The following is a 17,022-nucleotide window of genomic DNA, read 5'->3' on the forward strand; positions in this document are numbered from 1 at the left end:
GGAATGCAAACTTTCTGCTTTGTGAGGATTTTTTTTTTCAGGAGTTGAGAAGGCTGCTATCTACATGCACACCTAGTAAGCAAATTTGCTGCTAGTTAATTGGACTGGTTTAAAAAATACATTTTAGAGAAGCTTATATACTACATGACCAGACTTTTTAGCTAGGCAAAAATATCGTCTGTAATAAAAACTAAAATCAGTTTGCAGCTCCAACTGCAAGAACACTTATAAAACAAGGATGCATCATCATAATTGTAAGCTTTCTACCAGCACCAATGAAGAGTTGGCAATGACCTCACATCCAGACCCAGATGGCACTTTCATTTTACTGGCCATTGTTCCTCGTGGATTTTGGGAGGAAACCTGCACAATTTTGTTCTTGTTCTGTGACTGGAATTTAGAGCATGTTTCAATTCCCTTTGCCTAACATAGCAACATATACAAAATGTAAAAAAGTATTAACATAAAAGAGTGTTCTTCTTCATTACTCCTTCTCTAATAACACATTTTGGCATCTAATAAATTATGTCTGTGGTTCAAAAGGAACTCTGCTAAAAAAACTGTGATGAACATCATAAATCGTATTGTCAAGCTGCATATAGTATGTCAATTCCTTTCCCATGTTTAAATGAATGTGCAGTAACTGCGTTACTCCCTTCCCAATCATCCTATAGTGAATTCATGTACAGATACCTACAGAAAGAGGCTTCTAGAAATGTTGGAGGTTTCCAAGCCATTTCCCATTTCTAACAATAATTAGACAACATGTGCACTATTAGGACAGGACTGAGGCACATGTGTTTTCATGTATCGCAGGGTCTGTGATTCTGGGTTCCACACATCATTCCGAACAAAGCTCTTGCTATTTAAATCTATCCACTCAGCTTTCAAAATGATATGAACATAACCACTTGCTACTTTGCAGAGACGTGAACAGTTTTATGCTGCTCATTCACACATTAGTATTATGGAAAGCCATGTCCCATACTCAGGACGATTTACCCTGAATTTATCCATTTTTGTCACTTTGTTGCCTATTTCCCACCATTTCCCACCATTGCCAAAGAATTCTGATGCAGAAGCATACTTAGCTGTTTCAAAGTAGTTTGTTTTAAGAAAGTAGAAGAGAATACCTAGGCTAAGTCTTTACTTATAATGGAAAGATATAATGGAAAAATCTTTTAATGGAAAGATCAAATTTTATCTGAACCAAGGATAAGTTTTATTGCCTAGAAAATGACATCAACATCAGGCTTTGATGCAATGATAGCAAAGCAATTGCTAAGAACACCTCAGCACAGGCTCCCACAGTGAGCAACTTGTGCATGTGTGAAGAGATGAATACTGCACCAGCTGAAAGTGATGTAGACAGATTCAAGAAGTGTGAGTTTCTCTCTGTACACTAATGCACACTAGCTCTGTTCTGCTCACGCCTCGGTTTCCTTGTCTGTATAACAAAAGTAATGATAACAACCTCATATCATGGCTCAGGAGAATCAATGCTTGACACCTGTTCAAGTGCAAAACCAAACAAACCCCAAACCCTTTGAAATGTATTTCTTATGACTTATACTTCTTTCTCTTCTTTTCTTTTTTTTTTTTTTTTGGTGGTGGTGGCAGGGATGGAATTTCCCTCTATCCCCCAGGCTGGAGTGCAGTGGTGTGATCTTGGCTCACTGCAACCTCTGCCTCCCGGGTTCAAGCAATTCTCCTGCCTCAGCCTCCAGAGTAGCTAGGATTACACGTGCCACCACATCTGGCTAATTTTTGTATTTTTAGTAGAGATGGGGTTTCGCTCTTATGCCTTATACTTCTATACATGATCATTTATTAAATCACTACCAATAGGGAGTTAGGTTTGAGATGGCACTCACAGCATTTTACAAACTAGTTGTTGGTGGTGGTAGTGATGTGTGTGTGTTTACGTGTGTGCATGTGTGTATATGTGTTTGTTTTAAACTTAGGAAAACCATGCTTCTTATAGAGAACTGTCCTGGAATTTTGAGTGTACAAGTTTGTTATTCTGAGCTATTTGATTAAATTTAACCACAGGAAACTCTTCCAAGTCCTAATGAAGCAGCAATTACATATAAAAGGAGCCAAGCCAAAAAACATCCTTTTCCAATATCTCTCTTTCAAATATCAGGCTCCAATATAAGCTCCACGGTATTCATTTCACTTTTGTACCACTCCCTAAGCTGTTGGAAACACGCCAAACACAAGACACGGAGTGCTGCAGCAGTGAGTGTGTGGTGGAAGAGACTGACGGCGGGTACATGTCCACACACAGATGTACGCATGTGACACACACACATGCACCCACACACATTTAAATACACAAAGAAGACGACAAAAATGTATTTTTAAAAAGGACCATAAAAATAGAAAACCATAGTTACTGACAGAAAATCTGAATTAGAATTCTGAAATCAGTCATGCAAGTTAAGACCTTTGATGTATGTATTTTAAAGTTTACTTTATAACATAGTATGTGATAGTTCAAGGTATAGATTATGTAAAACAGACTTTTAGAGAAAGTTAAAAAAACTTTTTCGTTTAGAAATGAAAGCCCTTTTTTGCCCCTAAACAAACCCACAACACTTGGAAGATTATAATTTTTTCTTAAAAGACACATGCACATGTAGTTTTAGCCAATGTATCCTTATAAGATAATGTATCCTTAATAAGATAAGTTAAATTGTTTTAGTAACTAAAGAAGTTACAATTGTCCTAAGCACCCTGGACATAGAATGCAATATTATACATACTATTCCCAGGTTTCCAACATCACATTTATCCCATGTGATGGTACATTTCAGCATAACAATGCAGTGGTTCTGGGATACAGGAGACACAGAAATAATGTCAAAAGCAATTCTTCACATTTGGATCTCACCACATCAGTGCAAATAGTGAACTTAAAACATGAAAATACAATTTGCTCCTTCTAAAGTATATGTTTTTATCTCTTGCAAAAAAAAAAAAAAACCCCACATTTATTTCCAATGCCTCAAGGTAAAGAGGATGGCATCTATCGTAAGTGCAGAGAATGTCTGAAGGATTTAGAAGCAATCTTTTCATAATGCTTCTTTGGGTGAGGAAGTGGAGTTATGAGTTACTCAAAATTCATAAAGATTATTAAGTTTACATCCTTACAGAAGATCTGCTGCTACTCTATTTCTCCACCATACTGCCAGCATTCCAGCCCAAAACGATTGAGAACCTGTCTCTGGTTCAGGAAATCCATCCATTTTGTGGCATTAGTGCTCTGCTGCATAAAATAAAAGGTTCTGCCTCATTCAAAACAACAACAACAACAACAACAACAACAGCATAAATTACTTTCAGTGAAGCAGCCTACAGTATCTGCCCTGAATTCATGGTACTCATTCTATCAGTATTCCTTCATGTAAGTGATTTTAACAGGTAAGTAAATTCCTATTTCAGCAGGTTTACTCCAGATTATCAGCTTGTGTGTCTGTGCCTGCTGGGCTATTTGAATGATTACCCTATCCCCCAAAGGCCTCAGCTAGGACTGATTCTGCACCCACGGCAGTGATCCCTCACAGTAAGGAAGCCTCCCACACAACGGTCAGCTTTCCTGCTTGATAAATTCCAACCTTTCAGCTCATCTAAACTGAGCCTATGGGCTTCATGTTTTTCCTTCTTCCTCTTCGCTTAGGTCTATGGGAAGTTATGAAACATATTTTTCTAGTCCTCCCAGGAGCAAGGCCAGGTTCACAATTTGACCTCAGAAACATAGCAGTCCTGCAATGCCAGACAGCCTGATAGAACTCAGTATTAGTGCTCTCTGCCTGGCCCACACAAACCATAACATGCAGCATGGAGCAATGTTACTTATGGGAAATGACAAGCAATGGATCAGTGGGGGAAAAATAATGGGATTTAATCACGTAAAAACATCACAGGCACACAGCTCCCTTTCAACAAGCTGCCCCACTACAGGTGAGGACACAATGTTCATAGGAAACTAACCACCTATAATTTATAATGGAGCTGCCTAACCAGCTATTTTGATCAGATGAAGTTATAGGATTCTTTACACACCCAGAGATTCTAGTTCCCATCAAGTCAATATCCCCCTAGAGAATGATTTTAAACATACATGCAAAAATATCTACCTATGCATTAGATAGACGTCTTAGATGTATGAGGAATGATCCCAGGAACAGTTTTAGGCTCATATAAAGGACTGTCGTCACAGACTAATTATAGACACTGGTACCGAAAAAGGAAGGCTGACCCTGAAGTCTTATTTACACAATTTCCAGCCAGAGGGCTATAATGTGGAGCCCCAGTGGGGGCATTTCTCTCTGAAACCCAAGGGCACCTGCATTAAGGAAACTGGTGTAAATGAATCCCTTTGCTCCATGACAGAAGAGAAGACACCAATACTTCAATTATCTTGATATGGAATACATATGCTGACCTTCTTGAATTCTACATAATGAGATACAGTTACTTCTTATTTATTTATTTATTATTATTATATTTTGCATTTTACCATGCATTCAATTAGAAGAAGGACATTTTGAGGCAAGAATAATATGCTCTTTGGACAGAAGGTAGTGATTCAAAAATTGCAAAACTTCAGCTTTCAAAAATAGCCTAAGTGACCTCTTGCAGTACTCTGACCACTCCGCAGCAAGCAGGAGGCAACCCCTGTGAAGAGCAAATTCTGGCAAAGTTCTCTCTTCACAGATGATGCACAGCTTAAGCTATAATGAGTTTTTGGGTTACAAATGCTGAACGCATTAATATTCCTTGATGATAATTATCACAGTATAAGCACCTTCCCCAATGTGAGTAGCATAAAGCAACTGAAGCAGCATTTTTACTATATTTGAAACAAGCTGGAAAATGGGATTTTCTACTCTTATAACCTGAGGTCAACATACATGAAGCATTGCATATTAAACACACCTATATGTGACGCCCATTTCGCTTCCCTTCCCTTCTCCTTCAGGTATACTTAAAGCTATCTCCTTTATTCATTCTTTATTATAAAATTCTTGGTATGAACATATATGTGATACACGCAATCTCAAAACAAAATGTACTTCCACTGCATCATAATGAAACCTATGTTTCTTCTTATGAGAATACAAGTAGCAAATAAGATCAGCAAGCCGTGTTTTACAGATGAGATGTGTCTCTGTGCAGTTTGAATGAATATTGTGGTCACTGGCTGCATATAAAATAGGATGAAAATTAGAGTCTAGCAAATAGGCTTCTAGAAGAGTCAAACACACATTTCATATAAATCTGAACAAACGACCAGTCTTTACCTTTACACCTTCAAAACTAATAATACTGATAAGCATGGAAAGGTTTAAATGTGAATTCAAACCTACCAACGTGATGACAGTAATGAAGTCAGCATCATATTTACTGGCAATATTTTTGACTAAGGCTCCTAGATACCAATTTTCACTCCAGATTAAAAGAATAATTACTGTTATTTGGGTAATAACTATCAAATATTATAAGAAAAACTGATAAAGGTGATCCATTATGCATTATCCATGTGTATAACAATATCTGTCTAATACTCATTATTTGCTCCAGCATACCCAAATTAAAGGCTGAAAAGATTCAATATACTATATCCCAATTTGATTTGATAATATGCTATGAATGGGCTATAAATCGATTTCCCCTCATCTCTCTTTCTTCCCCTTCCCCTACTCAGTTAAAAAAATGGAAATATTTATTATAAAGCTCAACTGATGTTAGGACAGCTTAAAATAATCACAATTCAGGTCTTCTTACTAACATGCTATAATGTCAAGTTAGTACTCTATGTAATTAATGCTAACAGCACTTTGACTTAGTGACAAAATGAAAGCCAGTTTGAACCTTTAATCCAAAGAATGTAAAGTGGTTGAGGTATTCAGTAGGTGTGAATCTGTTGAACTCATTTGTACCACGTTACCCTACACTTCATTTAGAAAATAAGCCATGCTACAACTGCCTCCAGTTCTCCAGCATCATTTTTACTTATGTGCTGCAAAAATGTCTTAAAATCCCATTTGAATAGATGGTAGGGTTACAAGGGAACCTTTGCTACATATTTAACAGTACTATCGGCGTATTAAATAGTATAATGTGAGAGCCATGAAAGCATGATATACAGGGTTTGCCTTCTTCAACTTAATGCTGGTGCTCGTTTGAAACACTCCGCAAGCCCATTCATCAGCAGAACTGATGCATTTTAAAAAGTCCTCATTTACTAGCAGATAAATGTGGTTAGAGAACCTTTTTAGTGTAGAAATGACTGAAAACCTATTTGATTTTACTGTTCAAAATTTGCTTTACTATGGCAAGGGAAAAAAAGAGCTTCACAAAACATTTAAAAGGCCATTTTGAAATAATATGTAAAAGCTAAAGGAACATAGCTTTGAAATAGATAGGGGACGGTATATTTTTTGGTTCACCAAAAATACATCAAAACAAGGCAACAGATTTATAGACAGCTGATACAGCACACATATTCATTGAATCTGGAAATAATATCTCAAAAAACATAATTATATAAGGAAATTACCCACTGAGACTCTTGCCTGACCATGACATTGTTGGCAGGTGACTTCATTTGCACCTACTCATAATTGCTTTTTTTAAAAAAAAAAATGGGTGAATATTATTTTGTATACATTAAAATATTTCTAACTACAATTATGCCTTTTAAATAAGTTAATAGCATATTTTAACCTGTTACAGTAGATAGAAAGTAGGTATTCTCTTTGATGATGTATTCCTCTTCTCGAAGAGATATAATATAGACTAATTTAAAGAAAACCCCCTTTCTACTGGAGGTCTGCAGAGTTCACATTTATTCTGTAAACACTGTAACAATGATTATCTGTCCTCCCAGTTCTCAGTGGAGACTCTTGCTTTTGAAAATGTCTTGTGGTGACTTACTAAATTCAGGCTATTTCAATTAGTATTACTGCACATTAAAAATTAATTGCATTACTGAGTGGATTAAGGTTTAAATTTCAATTCTACAGTATGTGCACTAGAAATGACAGCTAAAAATCAATGCTCTTTGGCCCACAACTGGAAGTGTGTGTGGTGGAATAGCGTGGGACTGGCGTCACCGGCCAACCAGTTTTAAAAGACTTGATAGTTCTATTGAAGGTGTGTCAGTTCTAATCCTAGATTTTAGTTTGAATGCTGCGCAATAGCCCAGCCTCAGAGAGAGAAAAACAAAACAACAGCTGCACTAACTATTTGAAAAAAAAATGGACACATGCACTAAAATTATGACAACAAAAGGAGCAATAGTGCCCCTAAATACACATCTAATTATCCCTTGGTTAAAAGCTTGTTCACAATTCTGTTCAATAACAGTGCAGAATCTCTGACTTCAATCCACATTATTTTGCTATTAGTTACTGGGTAAAAACAGTAGACCGGGGCGGGAAACAGGCTATTTTGTAAAGAAAACAACTAGTGTATACAATATTCATAATGACTTTATCTATGTCTTAAGCAAACCTAAAAAGATATTGAAAATACAAATCTTTTCTTTAAGAAGTAATCCCATCTAGACCTCTATTTTAAAATGAATTATTAAACCTCTTTGGGGAAAGGGACAAATTAGGATGGGCAATAGTTGACCATTTTGACTACAGATTTATAACATCTATACAAAATGGGTGAAAAGAAATGTCTCACTTTTATTTACAGTAAATTTGTTCTTTTAAGAAGATGAAGAGGAGAGACATTGTAAATGAAGTCAACAAAGTAAAGAGGCATCGATAAAGAACTGCAAAACCACCCAGGGTCTCTGGTTTTGGAATTGAATGGTGATTGGTATGTGCATAAGAGAAAAAAATGATGTCTGCAGTGTTCCTCAAGATGCCCTCTGTGTTGCACCGGTCGCCAACAGTAAGTTCGGCAGCAAGAGAGTGAAGAAGATGGGAAGTAATAATAACAATAAAAAGAATAATCTGGTGCAAATGGACCCCAAGGTGTAGTTGTCATCCCTGTGCAACAATCACCCTTCACTGCAATTTACTGATGTTGCTTCATTACAATACAGCATATAAAGGGGCAATGCACAAAGTCACTATTTAAAGCTACATGGTTAGAAGCAGTGCATCCCACCCTAACAGGCACCGTTGTGGGAGCTAAGTCAGATTGTTCAAAAGTGAATTGACCTGTAAAAAAAATAAATAAATAAACAGAGGTGAAACCTGAACGCAGCATGGTGCTAAATTTGGGGAGAAACGGAAGAAAAGGTAGCAGGAAAAAGTTTTTCCTTAGTGAAATATTATAGGGATCCCAAATTAATCTGGATTAAAACATCCTTTGAGAGTGTAACAACTTGTGGCTTTGCTAAAAGGAAAAGATAAAGAATATGATGTTTCCTGTTTGGAAAATATAAACAGGCTCTCCGTTTTCTATTTTTATCCCTCATAAAATGAACTGAAATAATGTTTTTAGGTAAACATAACACTGTAAATTCAGGTTAATATGACTGAAAAGAGAGAACGACTGATTTTTCTAATTTTTGTCTGCTGTAATTGAAAGTCTTACTTTTCAATCAGTGCTCAAAAGATGCTGAGGCAATGTGTTATGGGGAAAAAAAGAGATTCTCTCCTCACCAAGGATCACTGAGTATGTCATTGGTTAATTCTTGCTCTATGCTTCTCATTAGCATTACTCTCAAGTTTCTGGTTATCATATCCGAAATATTAAGACATAATAACTACGAAGGTGCAGATAATTGGATATTAACCAGAACATACTTGACTGGGCAGGAGGTAGAGCCCTGCTTAAACTAATCCTGAAATATATTAATCACCAATTAATGAAAGGGTTTCAAATTCATTTGTATTATAGAACACCTCCGAGTATCTAAGCTTTTTCTAACAAAATGACTTGGAATAACAGGGTAGAAATAGGAAATACAGCCATCTGATGACGGCTTGAATTAATTCTTTACAGCCTGTTGTCAGGTAATCATGAAAACTATAGTTAAAGCCTTACTTACTCTTTACAAAGTCTGATGAAACGAAGGAACTCTTTTCAAAGTTCAGTGGCCTCTGTTTAATATTCCAAATTTATCCCTTTAAATAACAGAGCCATAGCTAAATATTTCATCAGAGAACTGTCAGAATATTATCCAAGTCTTCCACCTCCAGACCTTCAGCTCAATAACAGATGTACTCTTAAAATATAAAGCCAATTAATAGAAGCCCAGAGAACTCCAGTGAAGACATGCTTTATACACAGTGAACACTCCATGGTACTAGGTTGATGAATTAAGAGATAAAAACCTTGTCTAGTAGAAATGTCACCCACCACTTACTTACATGGAAATAAAGTAATGCTAAAAAAAAAAAAAAGAGAGAGAAAGAAGAAGAAAACATAAAGAGGAACAAATGGAGAAGAAAAGTCATACTTCTGTACGTTCCATGTGGCTGCAAGATTGTGTCTGATATGTACGTCTCACAGGCGTTTTATTAGTTTGGTTTAAAAAGCCTCACTGTGCTCTGTGGAAAATCTTGTACAAGTGCTCTTTAAGTTAGATAAACCGCTAGAAAAATGCCATTCATCTTAAAGAAAAAAGTAAAATTTCTAAGAACATTATTTTCCTAAAGAACATTATTTTCCTAAAGAATATTATTTTCTTAAAGTGTGAAAAGAGACTGTAATCTCTTTTCATACTTAAAAGATGCAGTTCCCCAAAACTCTGAGGAAGACTTACATTTTTATGTCAGCGAAAACAAGGTGTCTGAATTAATGCAATGTAAGCGTGAACTTAAACGATACAATTTCTCTATTTCTCCTGCCTTGATTCACTTAATTTGATGAAAATAGTAAGAAAACGCTTGTTACCTCAGAGTTTTTTTTTTTAATTCTGTTGTTTGTTGACTTTAATTTTAATAACTCTTAAATAAGCACTCACAGCAGATCGACTTAAAATATGCTGGCAAGCAGGCCCTTTTATCAACAATTTTGCCATAGAAATACACAAACATTTCAATGGCTCTTCATTAGCAAACAAATCAACAAGTGATATTTTAATGCATGACTTTATTCCATCTCTGTGGGGACTGCAGTTGAGAGTGTGATGTACAGTACAGAGAAAGGAATCATCAGCCACAATGTCCCAGGGCTCTCTCCATTGAGGACTTCGCAGCCTCTGCTTAAAGACTGCATTTAATTGACTGATAGACAGTAGCTTCTTTGTTCACAGAAGACAGCGAAGTAATGGCAGCTTGAAAATCGTACCATCTACAGGGTCTCCTGAGACTAGTAACAGGGGGATATGTGTCAGGAATAAATAAATAATCTAATTATTAAGCCACTTCCTGTCAAGTTAACTCCAATTTGTTGGCTTTTGAAGGCAACAAAACGAGGCATTTTTCCTCATTATGCTTCTCTTTTTATACCAGTGGTAATCACAGGCGGATTAAAGGGTGCCTGATTGGTTTTTTTGTCAAGGAACTGAGAAGCAGCCAACAGTACAGAAAAACAGAGTTGGGGTTAGAAGAAATTTCATGCTTGTCTCCTTTCCAGCTCCCTAACAGCCCACACGGCTGCCCCATACAGAGCTGCCAGCTGTACAGCAAATGTGTACCCCTCCAACTGAGGCCTACCGGGCCACAGGCGCCATCCTGAGAGCTGTGAGATACCTTGCAATCTTGGCAGGTAGCTACTGCTGTCATAGGCATAATTCTAAAGGTGACCTACGAAACCCCATCAGCTCACCAAATGCAACAATATGAGCAGCTGAAGTTCGACACCCACTCTCCATATTGGCTCCCTTTCCTTTGTTTACTGCTATTAATGGCCCTGAAACTAGGAAATAACCTATGGAAATAGGTCATCAGAGACCTTTTCCTTTGATGTGTGCGAACGGATTCTGTGGAAATAGGTCACGATGTGTGTGTGTGCATGGGCAAGCATGACTGTGCAGGGATCTATATCTTTTTAGGTATTACTGATGACTTTTAGTGCCCTCCATTCGGAAATGCTTTGCAAGCTTCATTCAGAAACAGATACCCACATCTGATAAGGAACATATCAAAGAGTGAGTGAAAAATCGATACATTAGTGATACATTCTACCGGAAGTCAAAGGTGAGGACAAAATGAGGTCCAGAAGCCCTGCCATTGTATGTCAGCCAGTCACATGGCCGTAACCAACTGGTAGGGCCTCTCTTCCTAGCGTCTCTGTGCTGAGCCTAGGACGACAGGCTGGCATCCAGTAATTCTCCTTGAGAACAACATTTTTCTGAGGCCCCTTTAGGGGCAGTGTGTTCTAAAGAGTAATAAGACACTGAATCTTCGATCTATGGCCTCAGCCACAATCCTCAGCCTCACAGAAAATTAACATCATAAGAAATGTCTAGCACGCTATCTTTGGGGTTTATAAATTAAAAAATACACTAACTGCTAGTATTTTTTATTCTTGTAAATCAAAGCTGCTAGACGTAAGCTAAAACACATGATTTGTCTTTTAATAGCTTAACCCTGAAATTGAGTGACAGACCTGAAGACTTTATCCCAGGTTCCTTAAGAAATGAAAATCCGAAGAATCACGATGAGTTCTTAAAAACTCTGCCTTCCTCCAAGAAGTCATTTTTCTTTGAGTTTCTTTTAAATTGTCTTTGTTTTTAGGAAGGCTGATCATATGGAGCCTTGGTAAGTTCCTGTGGCCCCCTCTTTGCACTTGGTAAGCAGTACAGCTATGTTATATTTATGCCCGCGTATGTCCTTTCTAAATACATCCTGAATTTTTGCTAAATTGTGCAGATAATTAAACCCTCTTCATATTTACAGTCTGCTTCATTGGTACCATGAATTCTGTTTTCAGTTACTGTCTGCAAATTCCCTCTCTGAACAATTTCATACTAAGCAATAACACTTCATTTTACATAAGTTTTATCTGATGTCCCCATACAGAGCTGCCAGCTGTACAGCAAATGTGCGGTTCTCAAACTGAGGCCTACCAGGCCACAGGCTCCATCCTGAGATCTATAAGGCACCTTGCTGTCATTGGCAAGCGTTCCCTGCTATCTCTGTGACCATCACTCCACACTGCACACAACTTAAAATCATCTGATTATTAGAATTTGTGGCCCACACTCCATTTTGTCCTTTATTTAATCTATCCCCAGATCACACATTTGTTTAAATGTTTTGGCTGGTTTACAAATCATGCAGCCATCTGCACAGTAGGTGTGACACCATTTTTTAGACAAAAGTTACGTTATAAACAAAGATAAAGTCATTTGAAATGCTTTGGTGTTTGTTATTCTGCCTGGTTCACTTGGACCAACTCTAAGAAATAAATAGAATTATCTGTGTAAATCGATGAACATCTTTGAAAAACAACACCCAGCAGAACGCCCAGCTTGCTCCATTACCTACGTTAATATCATGACAGCTGAGGAGAGATGACCTGGCCCACTTCTCATCTCTCCTGTACAGATGGCTATTAAAGAGAAAGTATCCCTTTTGTATGGTCCATGTAGAAACCCTTTATGGGCTTTTCAAATAAGCCAGCATTGCCCACATGAGGGTAGCTTTCTGTTACCATTAAACTGCCCAGATTTCATCTTTTTTAATCTAGCTCTTGATGAAATAAGCCAGTGTTTTATCATATTTAACACCAAATGCTTGTTTCTTAATTCTCTGAATTTTGTAAGCAATCAAATAAGGATTTTTTTTAAAAAAGGGTTCAGTCATCTTCTCATTTAGAATGAATGTAAATCAAGGTTCCAAAAAATCTCAGTGATTTTGAGCTTCTTAGGATAGCATGGAGATTATAAACACATATGTATACCCACACATATAGGCATTATTGTTGATCCATTTCTATTCATTCTTTTGAAACCAGTCGGTGAAAGCAAGAGTTTAAAGGGAGACATGGACCTTTCTCTTCCTATGCAAAGATCCATATATTTGGATATTTTCCCTTAGGACATAAAATCCTAAACTACTATGAACCTCAAAATACTGGTTTTAGTCTTTTCTAAAGCAAGTGCACTCAAGCTGAAATGCTTCAGAGGTGATACTGAAAGTCGCAAAACGATAATGAAGATTAGTCACATAGTACACCACTCACTAAAGAAATGAAAGGAAAAGAATGCCATTTGTGACCCTGGGCACCAAACAAATTGCAGGAAGTATGAATGCCACCTGCCACAAGAACAGACTAAAATTTCACCACACTGTTAAGAACGGATTTACTCATTCTTTATGCCTTGACATCAGTGATATATATCATGTGTAACACAACACATAGAGTACGTATCTTCCTACATATGCTGGAGAGAGCTTAATCTTTTTCTGATTTTTTGAACATCGTGATTATCTATAAAATACCGAGTATTTATTAGAGATATAAATAAAAAGTCAGTATTTTTGCATCAGTATTTTCTTATTAGCTATCCTTTACAATCCTAAATTCTAGTTCTGCTTTTCTAAGAGACAAACATATTTGCTTCTTCAAAATGCTTTAACATTACACTTGATCTATCTAGGACATGTTTATTAGTGACTATTTCTGGATTTTCCTATCTTTTACAAAACGGGGTATTCTGACTCTTAGACACAATTTTGCCATTACAACACTGGTCTCTCTAGTCAGATGAAAAAAATAAAACATATTAAGTAACCATTTCTAAGTATATTTAAAAAAATAATCCTTATGTAAATGGCTTGTACCTATTCCATTCATTTTCTCCATCCATGAACTTTGAAAGGGAGGCCTGGAAATGGCCATAGCTATATCCTGACTACTTGTCCTCCAAAGTCCATAACTATAGTAATCAATTCCAAGGATAATGGTATTTCTCCCCTTTGATCATTCCTTTGTCAAGCTGACTGGCCTTCGATGGTGAGTGTACTGCTGGTTGTCTACCACCAGCCGCTTGCAATTTGCTCACTATGTTTCATGAGACAGTTGTTTGTGGCTGTTTGGAACACATTTGTCTCTTTGGGGATTTATGCGCTAGTTGCAATGCCAACCTCCATAGTGATCGAAATTTCTTTCTAACTAAAATAGATAATTAGAGGCTGGTAATTATTGGTCAAGAATTATCAGAGTGAAAAAATTAAGCTTCTCATAAATAGTTCTTGGCAATATCATCTCTTTATATTATCTGATGCCTAACAGCCCTTTATTCAGAGCACTTACAAATTTACTCTATGCTGTTGAGCCTCATAATTTTATATGAGGCAATCCCTTTGCTGGGTCAAACACATTTAAATTCTGTTGTTTCATCTCTATTTGTGCTAATCCATACCAAAGAATAATAATAATAACAGACAGCTCAGAGAGGAAAATAACAATAAATATTTACTATGCTGATTTCAGAAAAGAGAAGGGTGAATAGGAAATTAAAGCACCTAATACACACTGGTATCTTGTTGTATTCTCAGGTCAAAAGCCAACATAAACTATGTGAAATGAGCAAAGGAAGAGAGGAAAAATTTTCTCATTGGCACAGATCTTAAAAGAGGGAAATCTTTTCCCCAGGAAAGCTGATAAAATGTTTTGTAGCTCTTTTTGTGTGTGTGTAAAGAAGAAAAGAAACCCCTGAATAGTCACTGGTCTGATTTCATACTGAAACTCTGTCAAAATGTGGTGAAGAGGGAGGTTTTCTTTTTTTCCTTAATAGACATAAGTCAATTCCCTAGTGCATTTTTATAGAGTAATTATTCTCGCAACTCAGACCATGTGTCCACACCTTGCTGCAAAACTGCACTTAAGAAGAGCACCTCTGTTATGTACCTGGTAGAAACATTGGTGATTTCCCTTTCACAAATGTCCCTGGCCAACAGCCTGAGACCAGCACATCCAGAAAGATGTGTGGCGGTTGCTTGACACTGAGATTGCACACAAACATAGGTGCCACAGAAGCAAATGCAAACGACTTGAGTAAAGAAGGAATTTAAAGTTACACCTCATTGGGTCGTCTGTAGATCTTGTTTTCCATCAGGTGACATAATCCTTCCTCTACATTGATTGAAATGTAAAACAAAATCTGCAAAAACACTATATAGCCTCTTAACAAAAGGAGTAAGAGGCTTTTCAGATAGTCCCTAATCCCCCTTCCTCTATTAAATGTCTAGTTGAGATTATTTTTTGATTAGACAAAAAAAAAAAAAACCACACACAGATACACAACCTAAAAATACCTACCCTCAATGGAGGTATTTTAGCTAACAAAATAATGCAGCCTGCCTCATTTGAAAGACTAAATAGCACATTGGAATTCTAAAAAGGGGTATCTTAGCCTTTGTGACTCCCTTGGTTTTTGCATTCTCTCTAGATACTAACAGCACGAATAGGGTGTAAGGACTTGGATGCATGGTCAACAAATAAAACAATTAAATGGATGCTACTCATTTGTTTAGGCCTCAAGTGCAATAGAATTACATATTTTTATTATTAAAAATGGCATGAATATTAAATAACTAGACCCTCTGTGAAAAGGAATGGAATGTGCTTCTCTGATGAAAGGTGAATTGTTAAATGCTCAGGTCCCAAGAGGTAAGTGTCTTATTAATCCACTATAAGGTAGAAGGGAAAAAGCCTTGGGAAAGCACTAATGATGCAAGGAATATAAAATAAATACAAATAGGCATGAAATAAAGCAATTTAAAAAGAAGACAAAACAAACTGATTAATGTTTATAGGCAAAATGATACTAAAATTGGAAAATCAAAAAGTCCTGTTATGCTGAACATTCAACTGAAATTCTAAATGTGCAAAAGGGTATTAACATTGTGGTGAAAATATATTCAACATATTCATCTATGTACTGGGACAAATAATAAATCCAGAAACAAAAGTAAGTTTACATTGAATAGAACTAATGAGAAGCATGACCACAAAATTTCACTGAATTTCCCATAAACTGCAAACTTCTAAGAACTGCTTTCATTCAAGACTATCTAAAAGTGCAGCATGAGGTAGAATCATGAATGACTGCCACCAACACAGTCTACTCAAGAAATAAAAGAGACGGGAAATATTAACATTTATCATTTGGCAGGAATTCATTTTTTCTAAGCTGTTCCTCTCCTCTAAAAAGCTGTTTTAAAAGTTTATATAAGGTATTTTTTACAATCTCAAACAGAAGGGAATTGCAAGGAAACATTTGAATCTCTCCTACATTTTGCCATTATCTTCTAATCACTGACTAAAGCTGTCAACGCTATTGTCACATTGAAGGATATACTATTTAATATATGAGAAATCACGAATAATATTAATACTTAAATCTGGAAAATACAGAGATGAATTGATCAATATTTTAGCTGTTATGTATAAGTTCCATTTTGCACAAATAAGCTCTTAGTCATTTATAAGCAACAACCCCCCGAAAGACCTATCATTTGAAAACTATAAAGCACATCCTATTGAAAAATTATCAATCAATTTTCCAACATGCTTTTGAATTTATCTTCATTAATTTATATAAGAAAAATGGGAGTTTTGTTATAGCTTTAATGATCAGAAATGACAGGGGAACAACCTTCCACTAAGCATTCTTAGAATATTTCTAATTAGTATACAATAAAACTTACTCCCCCCTGAAAACAAGTTCATAGTCTAAACTGTTGAATTTTCTTTCCTGTCTTACAGAGTTTCATAGTAGGAGAGTATGAGGTTAATTTGACTTTTTAAATATTATAATTATTTATGGTATTAAGAAATACCATGAAGTGAGTATGAAATAGAAAACTCATAGTATAAAAAACATAAATGAGTAACAAAAATAGCATAAAATAATAGCAATTGTCATTGTAGTAGTAGAAAAATGATCTGCTTGAGAAAGTTTAACTGGCTGGTAAAACGTTTAGTGTTATTACTAAATGCTTATCAAATTAAAAAACATAGGCAGTAATCCGTGAGGAATTAAGAAATAATGGGACAATATGAATAAGTTAAAAAAATATCCTTTTGGTTTTAGGCCATGTGATAAATGCAAAATCCTAAAAACAATGGCCTGGAGTAACTTCAGAA

The 17,022-nt window shown here is 36.2% G+C and overlaps 1 protein-coding gene across 4 annotated transcripts in view; it reads right to left on the reverse strand.

Annotated features, from left to right (window-relative positions):
* Window positions 1–17,022, reverse strand: part of ZNF521 (zinc finger protein 521) — a 291,451-nt gene that overhangs the window by 117,194 nt on the left and 157,235 nt on the right. The window lies entirely within an intron of this gene.

The sequence above is a fragment of the Pan paniscus genome, chromosome 17 (assembly GCF_029289425.2).
Source record: "Pan paniscus chromosome 17, NHGRI_mPanPan1-v2.0_pri, whole genome shotgun sequence".
Taxonomy (NCBI): domain Eukaryota; kingdom Metazoa; phylum Chordata; class Mammalia; order Primates; family Hominidae; genus Pan; species Pan paniscus.